This window comes from Gekko japonicus, unplaced genomic scaffold (genome assembly GCF_001447785.1).
Source record: "Gekko japonicus isolate JY-2015 unplaced genomic scaffold, Gekko_japonicus_V1.1 scaffold180, whole genome shotgun sequence".
Lineage (NCBI taxonomy): Eukaryota > Metazoa > Chordata > Lepidosauria > Squamata > Gekkonidae > Gekko > Gekko japonicus.
In genome coordinates, this window is record NW_015174278.1 from 978,266 (window position 1) to 993,345 (window position 15,080).

At 42.8% G+C, this 15,080-nt stretch overlaps 1 protein-coding gene across 1 annotated transcript in view; it reads left to right on the forward strand.

Moving 5' to 3' along the window:
• The window catches only part of LOC107121001 (vesicle transport through interaction with t-SNAREs homolog 1A-like), a 327,612-nt gene that overhangs the window by 74,631 nt on the left and 237,901 nt on the right, over positions 1 to 15,080 (forward strand).

Here is a 15,080-nt window from a genome sequence, read left to right on the forward strand (position 1 = left end):
AGTGATTGCACCGCTTGGAAACAGTGATCATAATGTTGTTGAGTTCATCATTTGTACAAATAGAGAATTGGCCAAAAAGACTCACACAACCATTTTTAACTTTAAAAGGGGTAATTTCTCTGATATGAGGGGACACGTGGGGAGGAAACTGAAAGGAAAAGTAGAAAGGGTCAAAACAATTGGGGAAGCTTGGGATCTATTTAAAACTACGATCCTAGAAGCTCAAAAAATATATATTCCGCAGGTTAGGAAAGGCACAAACAGGTATAGGAAAAAGCCTGCATGGTTAACAAACAGAGTAATGGAGGCTGTAAAAAGTAAAAAGAATTCCTTTAAGCAGTGGAAAGCTAGTCACAGTGAGGCTGATAAAACGGAACACAGGCTATGGCAAATAAAATGCAAGTCTGAGGTCAGGCAGGCAAAAAGGGAATATGAGGAGCATATAGCAAAAAACGTAAAAACCAACAATAAAACTTTCTTCAAATACATTAGAAACAGGAAACCAGCCAGGGAGGCAGTGGGGCCCTTGGACGACCAAGGGGTAAAAGGAGTATTGAAGGATGATAGGGAAATGGCTGAGAAGCTAAATGCATTTTTTGCCTCCGTCTTCACTGTGGAAGATGAGAAGTGCTTGCCCACTCCAGAACCACTGATTTCAGGAGGGGTGTTGGAAGACCTGAGTCAGATTGAGGTGATGAGAGAGGAGGTCCTAAAACTGATAGACAACTTAAAAACTGAAAAATCACCAGGCCCAGATGGCATACATCCGAGAGTTCTGAAAGAACTCAAATGTGAACTTGTAGATCTCCTGACAAAGATATGTAATCTTTCCTTAAAATCTGCCTCCATTCCTGAGGATTGGAAGGTAGCTAATGTCACTCCCATCTTTAAAAAGGGTTCCAGAGGAGATCCGGGAAATTACAGGCCAGTCAGTCTGACGTCGATACCGGGTAAATTGGTGGAAACCATTATTAAGGAAAGAATTAGTAGGCACATAGATGAACAAAACCTATTGAGGCAGACTCAGCACGGTTTCTGTAAGGGAAGATCTTGTCTCACTAACCTGTTAGTGTTCTTTGAGGGGGTGAACAAACATGTGGACAAGGGGGATCCAATAGATATTATTTACCTTGACTTCCAGAAAGCTTTTGATAAAGTTCCTCATCAAAGGCTCCTAAGTAAGCTCAAAAATCATGGGATAGAAGGACAAGTCCTTTTATGGATCAAAAACTGGCTAGTTCATAGAAAACAGAGAGTGAGTGTAGGTGGGCAATTTTCTCAGTGGAGGGTGGTAAGCAGTGGGGTACCGCAGGGATCAGTACTTGGTCCACTGCTTTTTAACTTGTTCATTAATGATTTGGAGATGGGAGTAAGCAGTGAAGTGGCTAAATTTGCGGATGATACAAAGTTGTTCAGGGTGGTGAAAACCAGTGAGGATTGTGAGGCACTCCAAGGGGATCTGTCAAGGATGGGCGAGTGGGCGTCAACATGGCAAATGGGGTTCAATGTGGCCAAGTGCAAGGTGATGCACATTGGAGCCAAAAATCCTAAATATAAATACACATTGATGGGGTCTGAACTGGCAGAGACTGAGCAAGAGAGAGATCTTGGAGTTGTAGTGGATAACTCACTGAAAATGTCGAGACAGTGTGTGACTGCAATAAAGAAGGCCAATGCTATGCTGGGGATTATTAGGAAGGGTATTGAAAACAGATCAGCCAATATAATAATGCCCCTATATAAATCAATGGTGAGACCTCATTTGGAATACTGTGTGCAGTTCTGGGCACCACACCTTAAAAAGGATATTATAGCTTTGGAAAAAGTGCAGAAAAGGGCAACTCGAATGATAAAAGGGTTGGAACACTTTCCCTATGAGGAAAGGTTAAAGCGCTTAGGGCTCTTTAGCTTGGAGAAAAGACGACTGAGGGGTGACATGATCGAGGTTTATAAGATTATGCATGGGAAAGAGCAGGTAAAGAAAGAGGTACTTTTCTCCCTTTCTCACAATACAAGAACTCGTGGGCACTCCATGAAACTGCAGAGCGGTCGGGTTAGAACGGATAAAAGGAAGTACTTCTTCACCCAAAGAGTGATTAACACATGGAATTCACTGCCACAGGAAGTGGTGGGTGCTACAAGCATGGACGGCTTCAAAAGGGAATTAGATAAGCATATGGAGCAGAGGTCCATCAGTGGCTATTAGCCACAAGGTATAGCTAGGGGCTCTGGGGCAAGTGATGCTCTGTCTTCTTGGTGCTTGGGGGGGGGTCAACAGTGGGAGGGCTTCTAATGTCCTGGCCCCACTGCTGGACCTCCTGATGGCACTGGTATTTCTGGCCACTGTGTGACACAGAGTGTTGGACTGGATGGGCCTTTGGCCTGATCCAACATTGGCGTCTCTTATGTTCTTATGTTCTTAAGTGGTAAACTGCTGTCTCTTTCTGCCCTTTCTATGCCAAATGGGTTTCCAGTTATGTACCAAAGCATGTCAGGGAAGAGGAAGTGTGATGGAAACATGCTTGAGTCATGCAGAGCAGACCTGCATTTTGGTGCAAGAATTCCATGTGTGCACAAAATAACAGGAAGTAATGGTATATTCATGGCACCTTTTTACACTGGTTTTCTGCTGAACACGTCTGTCTTTTATTAGAAGCACAAATAAGAGAGGATGGATTATAGGGGTAGAGAAAATTATAGGGCTGTGTTAGAGATGCATGCTTAGCTTGGTGGAGCCCTCCCCCCAAAAAAAAGAACTTGAAAAGGTTTTGTTGATTTCTCATCCCATTGTAAAATCCTGCAAAAATCTCTAGATACTCCCTCAGGCACTGACAGGATTCTCATGGTGCTTGTTTCAGACTGTTGAACTTGCACTTGGTGTTTCTGTTCTCTGCCTACTGAATTCACAAAGTGGTGTTCTCTTGGAGAAAATCCTTTCAACAAACCCCACTGCTTGCAGCTGAAATTTGTCATTGCAGGGTTTGAAACACTTGAGGTATGTAACCCATGATTTGTTTTAACTCTGTGTCTGTAAAAGAGGGTGACTCATTTCCAGTTTCTGCCTAAGAATCTTACAAGGATTACCACTCACTTAAGCCTAACTGTTCAGTTAGACCTGGTGACCCTATCCCTTTGTTCTTGTCAATTATACTTCTGGCTGAGTTTCTTAGGCCTGGTCTATTTTGCAACAGAATGAGGTGGCAGACTGCTGAGATGGTGGTATGGATTGCCACTTCAGACAGCAAGTGAAGGATTAAATTTTTCAAAGCTCCCCTTCATTAATACGGAAGTGGCAAACTAACACAGCATGCAAAGGCTAAAACCTTGCTTTCTGGCATACCCAGAGAAGGAGATGGGATAGATATGGGCTAATAAACTGACACTCAATCCAGGCAATGCTGAGATGTTGGCCAATAACAAAGGTGGCCAGGGACTAAAGAGTCAGCATATCCTGGAAGTGGTTGCACGCCTCCCAAGGAAGCAGGTGCATAGCTTGGAAGTGCTGTTGGATCCTGTCCTACAGATTGTGGACTCTTGTCTTCTCTGTGACATGTAGCACCTTTTATAATCTTTGGCTGATATACCAGCTACTATTGTTCCTCAGAAAACATGAAAAAAATGCCAAAATTCTCAGTACTCTATTTTTCTCTGCTAGAGCTGAAATCAGACTGAATTCTCCTCAGTATCCACTTCAGAAGTCTTTCTCTGCTCAGCTGATGAGAAAGAGGAAGTGTCTTAGAGAAAGGAAGAGATTCACGGTTGTTGTTATATGTGTTACAATCAAATATTATGTGTTCTATAGACTCAATACCATCTGCACAACAGGGACATATCCTTTCTTCATAAGAAGTTTTATTAAATTTTCCTTCCAGGACTGCAGATGGGAGTACATCCCAGCGCATTAGTGTAAATGTTCTTCTGTAGTCCTGATTTAGTAAATGGGAGAGGTAGGGCATAGGGATTACTCTGTTATCTGGAGCCAAGATGCCTCGCCATTTCCCTATCATGTTTAAATCGTGTTATCTTGAGATATCCAATATTCTCTGTTTTGCCATAGACTTGGCCTTTTCATAACCCATAGAGCACAAATATTGTTTAGACAAGTCGTAAGAGGCTAATTTCTTCTCTAGCACCTTGAACCAAGGTGGTTCAAAGTGATCTAACATCATTAGATTTGTCAGTCCCTTGGGTAGGAAAGCTAGCTTTATCCAAAACATTGTCACTGCAATCTATAGCTTTGCCTCAACTGTAACCATACCTGTCTATATACGAATAAGAGCATTTGGAACCCCATTGGGGGCTTGTAAAATTGCTCTCAAGAATTTCGACTGAACTGTATCTGCTTTCTTGAGGTTTGCTGTAATGTTGATGGGGGCTCCATATGTGAGCTGAGGCAAAGATTTGTCCTTAAATAGTCTAAGGGCAGCCACTGGACATTTACCCCCTTTATTCCAGTAAAAAATTTTGATTGCCCCAGAACTCTTTTTGAACACTAGATCCAAACTCTTGAAACCAGCAGTGTCCCAGTCAGGGCACTGAGCCAGGGTGATAAAATCCCGATAAACTACAGCAACACCCTCTCTCCACCCGCAAGGTTTATGCTGATGTATCACTGAGTACCCTGGGGGTGCATAGTTGGGAGAGATTATGCCCTCCACCATTCAGATCTCAGTGGTACACTCAGCCCTCTCACTCAGAATTAAATGCTGGATGGCTGCTGTTTTGCCTGTAATTGGCCTAGTAGTTAAATCCAAGATATTATACTCCAGTGGGATGTTATGGTTGCCTGCTATCCCCTCACCTTACCTGCCTGCTGTCCCTTCACCTTACTTGGCCTGCTCTTAGTTGTTGGTTTTTTGTTTTTTTTTTACTATGGCATTTCCCCCCTCCTTTTAAATCCGACCTGAGGGGCTCATCTTCCGGCGTCATATCTTTTAGCCTTTTGATACTGTCCATGGGGTTTTCTTGGCAAACATACTGGAGTGGGTTGCCATTACCTTCTCCAGAGTTGTTTTTATAAAACAAGCAAGTTGTTTACCATGCATGGCCATGCTGTTACAGGTGCATGAGAGACAAATATATTTTAATTTTTAACCCCACGTTTGGAAGTACATTTTCCTGTCCCCACATTTTGCCCTAGCTGTTAAAGAAGCCAGTGCAGAGAGACATGCCAAGTGTTCAGGGCAAAGGCTGTAGACATTTTTGACTTGGCCTGAAATGTGCAGCTGTGAAAGAGGATTTTGCAATAATCAGTAAATGTAATTGTTAGTTTGACTTCAGTGTCAGGGTTTGTAGATATAGCATAACCAACTTTATATTAAGTGCACATATTAAAGTGGTTTAGCTAGATTTCTTCATAGTTCTTTCATGAGTAGGGAAAGAAAAACCAGGCAAAGTTCGGCAAGCAGCTTTCTCTCCTGAATAGTCTGAATTTCTCAGGTGTTAGACCCTTACCCACTCTCATATTATTATTTAATATGTGTGTATTCACTGTATTTGGAATGTGGTGCCATTCACATTTGTGTTGTCCTAAATGCTTTTGTTCGTTACTGCATTCCATGCTGTTCAGTCTTTCAGACCCATATATTTACTAACCATTCAAGGGCCCTGTGGTATTCACACATAGATTATGTAAAATAAAAAATACATTATTAAGGCTGTGTGCTGTGAATGGATTATTACAATTTGCCTATCATGGTAATAACACCTGTTAGAGGTGTGATACAAAAGGCAGTGACAAGCAGTGTAATTTAGTAATTGTAGCCATTGTACTGTATGGCTGGTCAGTTCACCAAGCAAGTACAAAGAGACTAGTGTTATGGCAGAGCAGGGCTAGGTAATCTTAATAGAGAGAGCTAGCTATGTACTGAAAGAGACTGTTGGTGGGGGCCTAAACTCCCAGGGGGTAACTTAGAATGAGTTGAAAAGAAAGAGCAAAAATGCAAAAAAAAAATATAGGTTTTTCTTGTTTCAGTTCTTAAAGTGACAGGAGACGTCTAATGATGGGCATTGGTGATTCTTGTTTGACTTGCTGGGGGGAAAAGAAACAGAGAGTTGGGTGTGCCCAGGAAATGTAAGGAATATTGTGTTTAGGTAGTGAATATTAGGTCTGGGCAAGATTGTTATATGCAGAAAATTATATGGAGGAAAGGCAAAGGAATCAGTAATCACAATAAGTGATTACTGGAGGAGTGGAGGGGGGAAGTTCATTTTTTTCTGCATTTACAGCTGTGGCTGGAAAATATGGTCATAAATGAAAAGAGCCATATTGCAAGAAAATCTTCACTGTCAAGACAGTCTGACATGGGAATATGAACCTACCTATCTCCTAAGAGGCTCTATTTACCCCTTCTTGAGGAGAATATATAGTGTTGTTCAGAGTAATATGATGCTCTTTTGTACTGGTGGCAAACTGTGCTCTCTTTTAGTTCCTAGTTCCTAAAATAGTACCTGGAAAGAAAACAGACTAACAACTTCCCCCTTTGTTTCTGTGGAACCATGCTGATGATGTTGAAGTGTCTGAAATACAGGCCTAGATCCTACACCTTAAAAACTTTCATATTTTCCCTCTGAACCTACTTCTGAAAACTGTGTCTGTGCTCATGGTCTCTTGCTTATGCTTGTCTTTTTCTGGTCAATTCAAAATCTTTCTGTTACAAACATTGTTTCTTTTCATTTTATAAAACTATTTGTTTGTCTCCTGGATATTAACGAACGGTCAATGAAAATGGACCCTATGTGCCCTTATCTCTTGCAAAAAGATTTATAATATTATTGCTGCTGTTGTTGTTCATTTAACTCATAAACCGCCCTCCTCGATGGGCTCAGAGTGGTGTACAACACTATCAAAACATGCAACAAATTAAAAATATACAATAAATAATTAATTACAGCTGAAATCAATAGACATCAACCAGCTCATCGATGGCATATACCGTATTTCTCTCCTTCATGGGGTGGATCGCAGGCTGGACATGTTAAAGGCCATCGCTGTCCTCAGTCGTAGGCCTGGAGGAACATCTTCATCTTGCACGCCCTGTGGAACCAGGTAGAGAGTTCCACCAGGCCGTGGCCAGGGCTGAGAAAGCCCTGGCTCACGTTGAGGACAGCCGGATGTCTCTTGGGCCAGGGACCACCAGTAGGTTTTGGTCTTCCAAACATAAGGCTCTTCAGGGCCTCAACTTGGAGCCAGTGCAGCTGGTGAAGCACAGGTTGTAGGTGTGCTGTCATTGGGATACCTGTAAGTACGCATGCTGCTGCATTCTGGACAAGCTGCAATTTTGGGGTCAGCCTCTGGGGCAGTGTTATGTAGAACGGGTTACAGTGATCCAGCCTCCAGGTGACTGTTGCATGGTTCACTGTGGCGAGGTTAGGGCTACAGAGGATGGGGGCCAGTTGCCTGACTTGATGCAGTTGGAGAAACACCAGCCTGGCAACATTTGCTACCTGTGTCTACATAGATAAGGAGGTATCCAGGAGCATGCCCAAGCTCTTGATGGTTGGTGCCAGTGTCAGCGGCATGTCGTCAAGTGCCAGGAGTTGGCACCCCAGCCTTGGGTTGCCCCCACCCAGCAACAGGACCTCAGTCTTTGATGGATTCAATTTCAGCCAGTTCTGTTTCAACTATCCAGCCATGGCCTCCAGTTCCTCAGTCAAATTAGATGGAGCAGCAGCCATCCATCCATTAGCAGATACAGCTGGGTGTTAACAGCATACTAGTGACAACCTAGCCTGAAACTTCACACCAGTTGGGTGAGGGGGTGCATATAGATGTTAAATAGCATAGGAAAGAGGATTGCCCTTTGGGGAAACCTGCACAAAGGCTGCTGGGGTGACATCCTTTCTCCTAGCATCACTTTCTGTCCCTGACACTGGAGAAATGAAGTAAGCCACTTCAAAGCTACTCCACAAACTCCTATGATGGTGAGGCAGTGGGCCAACAAATCATGGTCGACCATGTCAAAACACGCTGTCAGATCTAATAGCAACAGCAGTGCCAACCTGCCTCAATCCAGCTGTCTGTGGAGATTGTCTGTGAGGGCGACCAACACCCTCCATCTCATGGCCAGGGCGGAAGCTGGACTGGAAAGGGTCTAGGGCCAACGTGTCCTCCAGGAAACTCTGGAGCTGCTCTGCCACTGCTCTCTCAATTACCTTGACCAGAAACAAAAGATTTGAGACAGGGCAGTATTTGACCAGATCCAGCAGATCCAAAGATGGCTTTTTTTACTGAAAAGGTAAATGTCTAATTCAGTGGATTGAGGGAGGACCTTAAAACTTTATCAAAGTTCAGACATATGCCATATAGACAACAGTTGTACATGGACATATTTTAGATAGTTATAAACCTTTTATTTATTTATTTATTTTATTTATACTTTAAATTTATACCCCGCCCAATGACTCCATTGTTATATTTTATTTCTTTCTATTTGGGGTAATTAAAATCATTTTTGTAAATGCTGTTTTTAAAAACTCTGCAGTAGTTTTCTGCTTCAAGCTCCTATGCATTGTACTGAAGTCTTCCTATATCTCAGCTCTTGAATATTGTCCTAATTCAGTTAGGGACACTTGTGCTCTTCCCCAACCAGACCCAGCAGTTGTGGCCAAGCCTGTGTAGCAGGTGTGATTGTCTCCAAACAGCTGATCAGAAGCATTCCAGTTTTATTTACTTGTCTATGCATATGCAGTCCTGGCTGCTGCATGCGTATTCTTTGTCTGGGATAATATCTTCCTCCCTCTCCTTATTTTTCTATTTTCCAAAAGTTCCTCTACTATTGATTGGTTCCCATTCTTGGTGTCTGTACCCTCTCTTATGTACTATGTGTTAGGCAATTCCATGGCATATTTGCCACTGTGGTAAACGAAAGTATTTTGCAGCACTGGAGCCAAGGATTTGCCAAGACTGTGGTATGGGAAAAAGCAACAAACATGACTTTTGCCTGTCCTCACCTTCCAAACCTGCACAGTCCCTCTGAATCCCTGCTGGTAGTGCCACTGGGGCTTGGCTTGTTCTCACTCTTTTGGGCCATCCCACCATTTTGATTGTCCAGATACCAACTATTTTTGCATTTTGGGGGACACTTGGAGCACAACATGTTGTCATCCCCTGTCAAGAAGAAGGAGGAGGAGGAGATTGGATAAATACCCTGCCCCTTGCTTGGAGTCTCAGAGTGGCTTAGTCTCCTTTCCTTTCCCCACCCCACAAGAGACACCCTGTGAGGTAGGTGGGGCTGAGAGGGCTCTATAGAGGACTGCTCTTGAGAGAACAACTCTGAGAGAACTTGTTACTGACCCAAGGTCACCAGCAGCTGCATGTGGAAGAGTGGGGAATCAAACCACTACACCAAACTGGCTTAACCACTACACCAAACTGTGGAATAGTCTCCCTATCTTTGTCCTTTCCAAATTCCTTCCCTCTTTTTAAAGCTTTCTTTCTTTCTTTCTTTCTTTTTTTAAATCCCCCTGGGTGTTTTCTGTATGGGGACAGGCTTGTGTAGTTCCACATTGCTGCTGCAGTAGCTAATACAGTGCAGCAGCAGCAACAGGGCTTCTGCATGACAGGTTTTCCAGGTAGTGTTTTTTTTTTTAATATAAAATAGCAATCTAATAGCCCTGCATCAATATACTATTGTATTGACATGTATCAGGTTTCCTGAATCCCCAGCTTGCTTGCTTTCTTTTTCTTTTTTGTACAACTTTCTTTTATTTTCTTTTGTAGGAATATGCCACATTTTTTTAAAGACCTGAGAACTTAGAAAACCTGACACACTTTGGTATAATAATATTTGCTTATTTAACCCTATTCAATCACCACTTTTTTAAGAAAAGGAAAGGGAGACAAAAACCCTTCTGACAGGGAGAGGAAATGGCCATTGTAGGAAACATGGCTGCTGTGTGGGTGGAACTGGGAAAGTCTGAACCTTCCCACGCACCTAGCACTTATGTAGGTTTTGCTGCAATGTTTGCCTAAACTTTGCAGCAAAGCAGATTTAGAAAACATTGGAGAAAATTTGGGGAAACCCTGGGAGGGTGCACAAATGCACTATGGTACCATGGGCAAAGGAGCTGTGGTGGCTCAAGGGGTTAAGACATTGAACTGCAGGCTGTGGAAGGTCAGTAGTTCAGCAGTGCAAGACCAGGGTGCCGCATGATGGAGTGAGCTCCCATCTCTAGTTCCAGCTCCTGCCAACCTAGCCATTCGAAAGCAAGAAATTGCAAGTAGATAAATAGGGACCACTTCGGTGGGAAGGTGACAGCATTCCGTGCGGCTTGGTGTTTAGTCATGCCGGCCACATGACTACGGAAACGTCTTCGAACAGCGCTGGCTCTTTGGCTTTGAAACGGAGATGAGCACCGCAACCCTAGAGTCGGATTCGACTGGCTTTCGAGCAAGGGAACCTTTACCTTTACTTACTACGGGCAAGCAGAGGGGACAAACACTTCCCATCAGCATCAAGCTCAGGACAAATAATCCTTGTGCAAACAGCCTCAGTCTTACCTGAACTACCAGTTTCAGATGAACGTATTGATGCTAATTTACCACTCTCAGGGTGCGTTCAGATGGGGCATTTCAGCCGGCATAAACTGTACCGGTTGGAACCGGTGCAGCTTATGCCGGCTAAAACGCGATCACACTTACCTCCTGTCTGCGGAGCCCATCGATGTATGCCCGTTCACACACAGCGGGCATCGGCGGTTTGTTTGTTTTTTAACACAGTTTGCGCATGCGCATAGGCAGCCATCCACAGAATGGCGATCTTCACGCATGCTCAAAACACCCCGTCTTACATTTAAAGTTTAAAGGTAAGGACTTACCTTTAAAGTTTAAAGAGCAAAGTGGCCTCCCTGAGGTCCCAGACTCCTCTAAAAGTTAAACTAAGGACCTTTTCTTTCTTTTTTTAAACAAACGCCGGGGTGAAGCTTTGCCCAAGCGCATATCGCCGACTTTTAAAAAATGGTGGGCGAAAATCAGAAGCCTCGGGCTTTCGAACGGAAGTGGCTCTACAACATTGGAGAGCGATCAGACGGGGGGTAAAGCGATTACAACCGTTGCACTCAGGATACCACCATTTGGGGACCTAGAGGCAGAATACAGCGGTTTAAAGCTCTTTGCAACGGTTAGGGACGGAAGGCAGATGTTCGCCGGGTGAACGCTGGTAAGTACACTGATTCCAACCCGCACCTATACCGTTGCAAATGCCCCATCTGAACGCACCCTCATTGTCACAGCGATTCTGTCAGACCCTCTAAGTCCTCCTGTTTAAGGACCATGATATCGTGTTAACCATATTGCACATTGTTCATTCTACCCTTAATGTTATGTAATGGCAGTGTTAAATACATTAAAATTGTCATATTAAAACACAGAGATATAATTAGGCTGATGATTCATAGCATCTACCTTAGAAAGACAAGTCATTACATAAATTATTGTAGATAAAAAGCTTACTTGTCCCTCAAAGGACAAGGAATTGGATCAAAGGTGACAACATTTTAGTCTGAGTTCATCTTTGTCAAGGTTTCCTAAGGATTTGAAAGCAAGGATGTGGCTAGAGACCTGCTTGTGGCTGCACCAGGCATTACTGGAGTCAGACTCCGTGTTTGTATACAGTATTTGAAGGGTAATAGAGTTAAATGCTGCCCTCAGAAACCACAGTAATTACTTTTGTTGCTGAAATAGACCTATGCTGTGAATAAAAATATCATTGGAAAGCTATTTCTAACACTACTGCTGCCCTTTATGGCTAAGTGGCAGCCATCATTATTTTTTTTCTAAATTATGTGTTCTTGTTTCAAGCATTTAGATGATGCAAAACAGATTTTTGTGGCAACATGTTGCTCCAAGCCAAAAAAGCATTCAAGGAAGCACTGTGTTTCTCCTAAATTACCTTTTTATTGGGAACTGCTTGAGTTGTTTGTCTTCTTTCACTCATTTTCACAAATCAAGCAATAACTAGCTGCTTACTTTTTTAGTATAACCATATATATGTATGCTTTATAATTCTATCACTGAATTTTAAAATGATATGCATAATAGATGGGTGTTGTTTGTTTGATCAGTTAATTTGTTATTCCCAGATAGACTCCCTTAGAAATAAATTTTCTTAAGTAGCTGCAGAAATGGGATGGGGGAGGGGTGGCCGGCCACTGCTAGTCTTTACTTTGATGTTTGTAAAAATAATTTCTTGCTAAGCATTTGACTACCTACATCTAACTTACAGTTTCACAGCCCATTCTCCAAACCAATTGTTCATTAATATGTCTCTCTTTGGTACAGTTTTTGAAACTTTTCTTAGAATGAGTAGTGGAAAATAGCAACAATGTAAATAATAACCTCTACAGTCATCAGATTTAACCAAGTTCAATAACACAACAAAAACAGCATTGTGATTATTTATTGTGTAAATGGGTGATATGGAGCAGTACAGTCTACGTCCTGCTCTGATATTTGAATTGCTGTAGCCACATGGAGTGAATGTGGAGATTTTCATATTTAGTATAGGTATGCTATACTAGATGTATGCTAATATGAAGCTGTGAAAACCCTCCTGTTGCAATTATGTTGTTATGTCTTTATGATATGTTATCAATAAAAGGAAACGATTATAAGTCTACCTGTTTCTGCTGAGTGCTAATCTAAGAACAGTGTACATCAGGTCTTGGGAGCCTGAACAGCCAACCTCCCAGAACCCACATTCAAAGGGAAATAAATAAATAAAAATATGTTAAAAATTATTTCGGAATATAAATGCTTAGGACTGCAGTGCAGCAGTTGACTTAGAAAGGTATAACTCTTTAGGATTGCGCTGAAGATTGTCTTTGGTGTAACTTGATAGCAAAAGGCTTTTAGAAAACCCCACTCTCTGGCCCTGAACCATCTGTGAAAAGAAAGTGATTACAGTTTTGCAGACATTCATTGGCTCATTACAATGCTGCATATAAGACCCATCTGACCATAAGCTACGGGGCCTTAGAGTCCTACACCTCCAAGAATGACCACATGAAAGAAAGCAAGTTAAACCAGAATGCTAGAGTTTATTGGCCATTATGTAACCAAAAAAGAATTGAGGATGCCTTCTTGATGACAGGAACTAAATATCTTCCCCCTTAGTGTATGGTCTGATAATGATGGTTTGCTTCATCATGGCATACAGAAGTTGAAAGCCCTGGTATGTCACGTCATGTACTGGAGCAAATGCTCATATAGTGCTGTGGATGACACTGTGCTGAGCTTCAAGCCCAGCAACAGCAGAGAACCATGATTTCACATGAGATCTCAAATTTCCTATAGTTGAAGCTGGTTGCTGACATTTTTTACTTCAGCATGCAGTCCTGTTTGATAGTTGCTGAGTATATCTCCAAGTACTTTGAAGTTCTGGTACTGTTAGTCAAGATGTCCTGCATTTTATAGCCAAAATGAAAGCTATGGGTCTGTACTACAGTTATGGCTAACAAAATACTGCACATCTAGTTTTCTGAGATCAGTGTGGGGCATACTCAAGGACTATCTGCATTTTGCTCTATTGGGTTTGATAAATTTCAGACCTATTTCAGGCTTTGAGTATGCTGTAGTGCTGATGTTGTCCCATAGACTCCCATTTGGACATCAGTTAAAGCCCCTTAGAAAGAAGAAATTCTGTGATAAACAGGGCTGTGCCTCTCTTGGAAAGGTAGGAAGGGGAGAAACTGCAAATGCAGACAAGTACACATGGGTACTAGTATCTGTTACAGGAAAAGGAGGCAAAATGTGTTTTTATAATATGGAGACTCTGAAGCAGAAATATTTATAGGAGAAACAAGACATCTGTGAATATATTCTTCAGTACCAACCAAAGCAACTATGGCAAATGACAAGGTAGCTTTGGGACTGCTTTCATGTCCATCTTGGCCAGGACAGCCCTTGTGCTTCAGTCATTTCCCTGGCACCTTCTAACTCTTAAGTTGAATATAGTAAGGACCCCACCCGCTCATCCAGCTGAGACCCCCTTGGTTAGAGGGGTCCCCCTCTTATTTTGGACTCAGTTGTTTTAATAGACAACTCTTTTTACAGCCAAGGGGATCTGAAATTTGGGGAGTCTCATAAAGCAACCTGGGTACAGCCATGACATTGGAAAATCCCAGAGAAGAAGAGGTAGGGTGTGCTGGCATTACAAACTGCTTAAGTGCAATCTCCCTCAGCTCAGGGTTCTCATTAACAGTAAGACTTCTCAATATAAGGTGATAGGGAAGCTACTCCAGATTTGAATCAGCTTCCTGACACTGTAGCTGCCATGGCTGGTAAGGTAAGGGCGGGTTGTCAGTTAAAAGGAGAGAAATAGAGAGGGGGTAGGTTGACAGAGAAGGGGAGGGGAAGTTTATTAGAGAAGAGGAGAGAGAGAAGGAAGCAAAGGGAGGGAAGGGATGCACCCTCCCTGCAACATTCCCCATTTTGAATATCTAATTCTGAACATGGCAAAAGAATGCAGATATTTTTTACAAACCTGAGACAGTCCACAGGTTTGCAGAAACAGTCTAAATGAAATATTGAAGTGTATTTGAAATCGTCCCTGAATTGTTTAAGCCGAGACTTCACAATGCTGTATGGTGAGATCTCAGCTGCCATTTGGGCAGGCAACTCCAATATACAATGCCATTTGAATAGAATAGTTTAATTCTGTTGATTGGAGTTTTTCTTAGTTATGTACTAAGTGGTGATAGGGGATCAGCGGTCCCAGAGGCACCCTCTTGAGTGTGGGGTGCCTCAGGGGGCAGTACTGCCCCCGATGTTATTTAACATCTATATGCGCACCCTTGCCCAGATTGCCTGGAGTTATGGGCTTGGGTGTCATTTTATGTATGGGCTTTCGCCCCTTGTAACCCTCCCGGAGCCCGCTCGCGGGGAGGGCGGGGTAAAAATGCCTAAATAAGTAAAAATAAATAAAATAAAATCAATATGCAGATGACACCCAACTCTATCTGATGCTGGGCGGCCGGTCAGACTCCGACCCAGATGACCTTCATCGGGCATTGCAAGCTGTGGCTGGTTGGCTCAGACTGAGCTGGCTGAAGCTCAGGCCCGTAGCCCGCGTGGGGCCCAC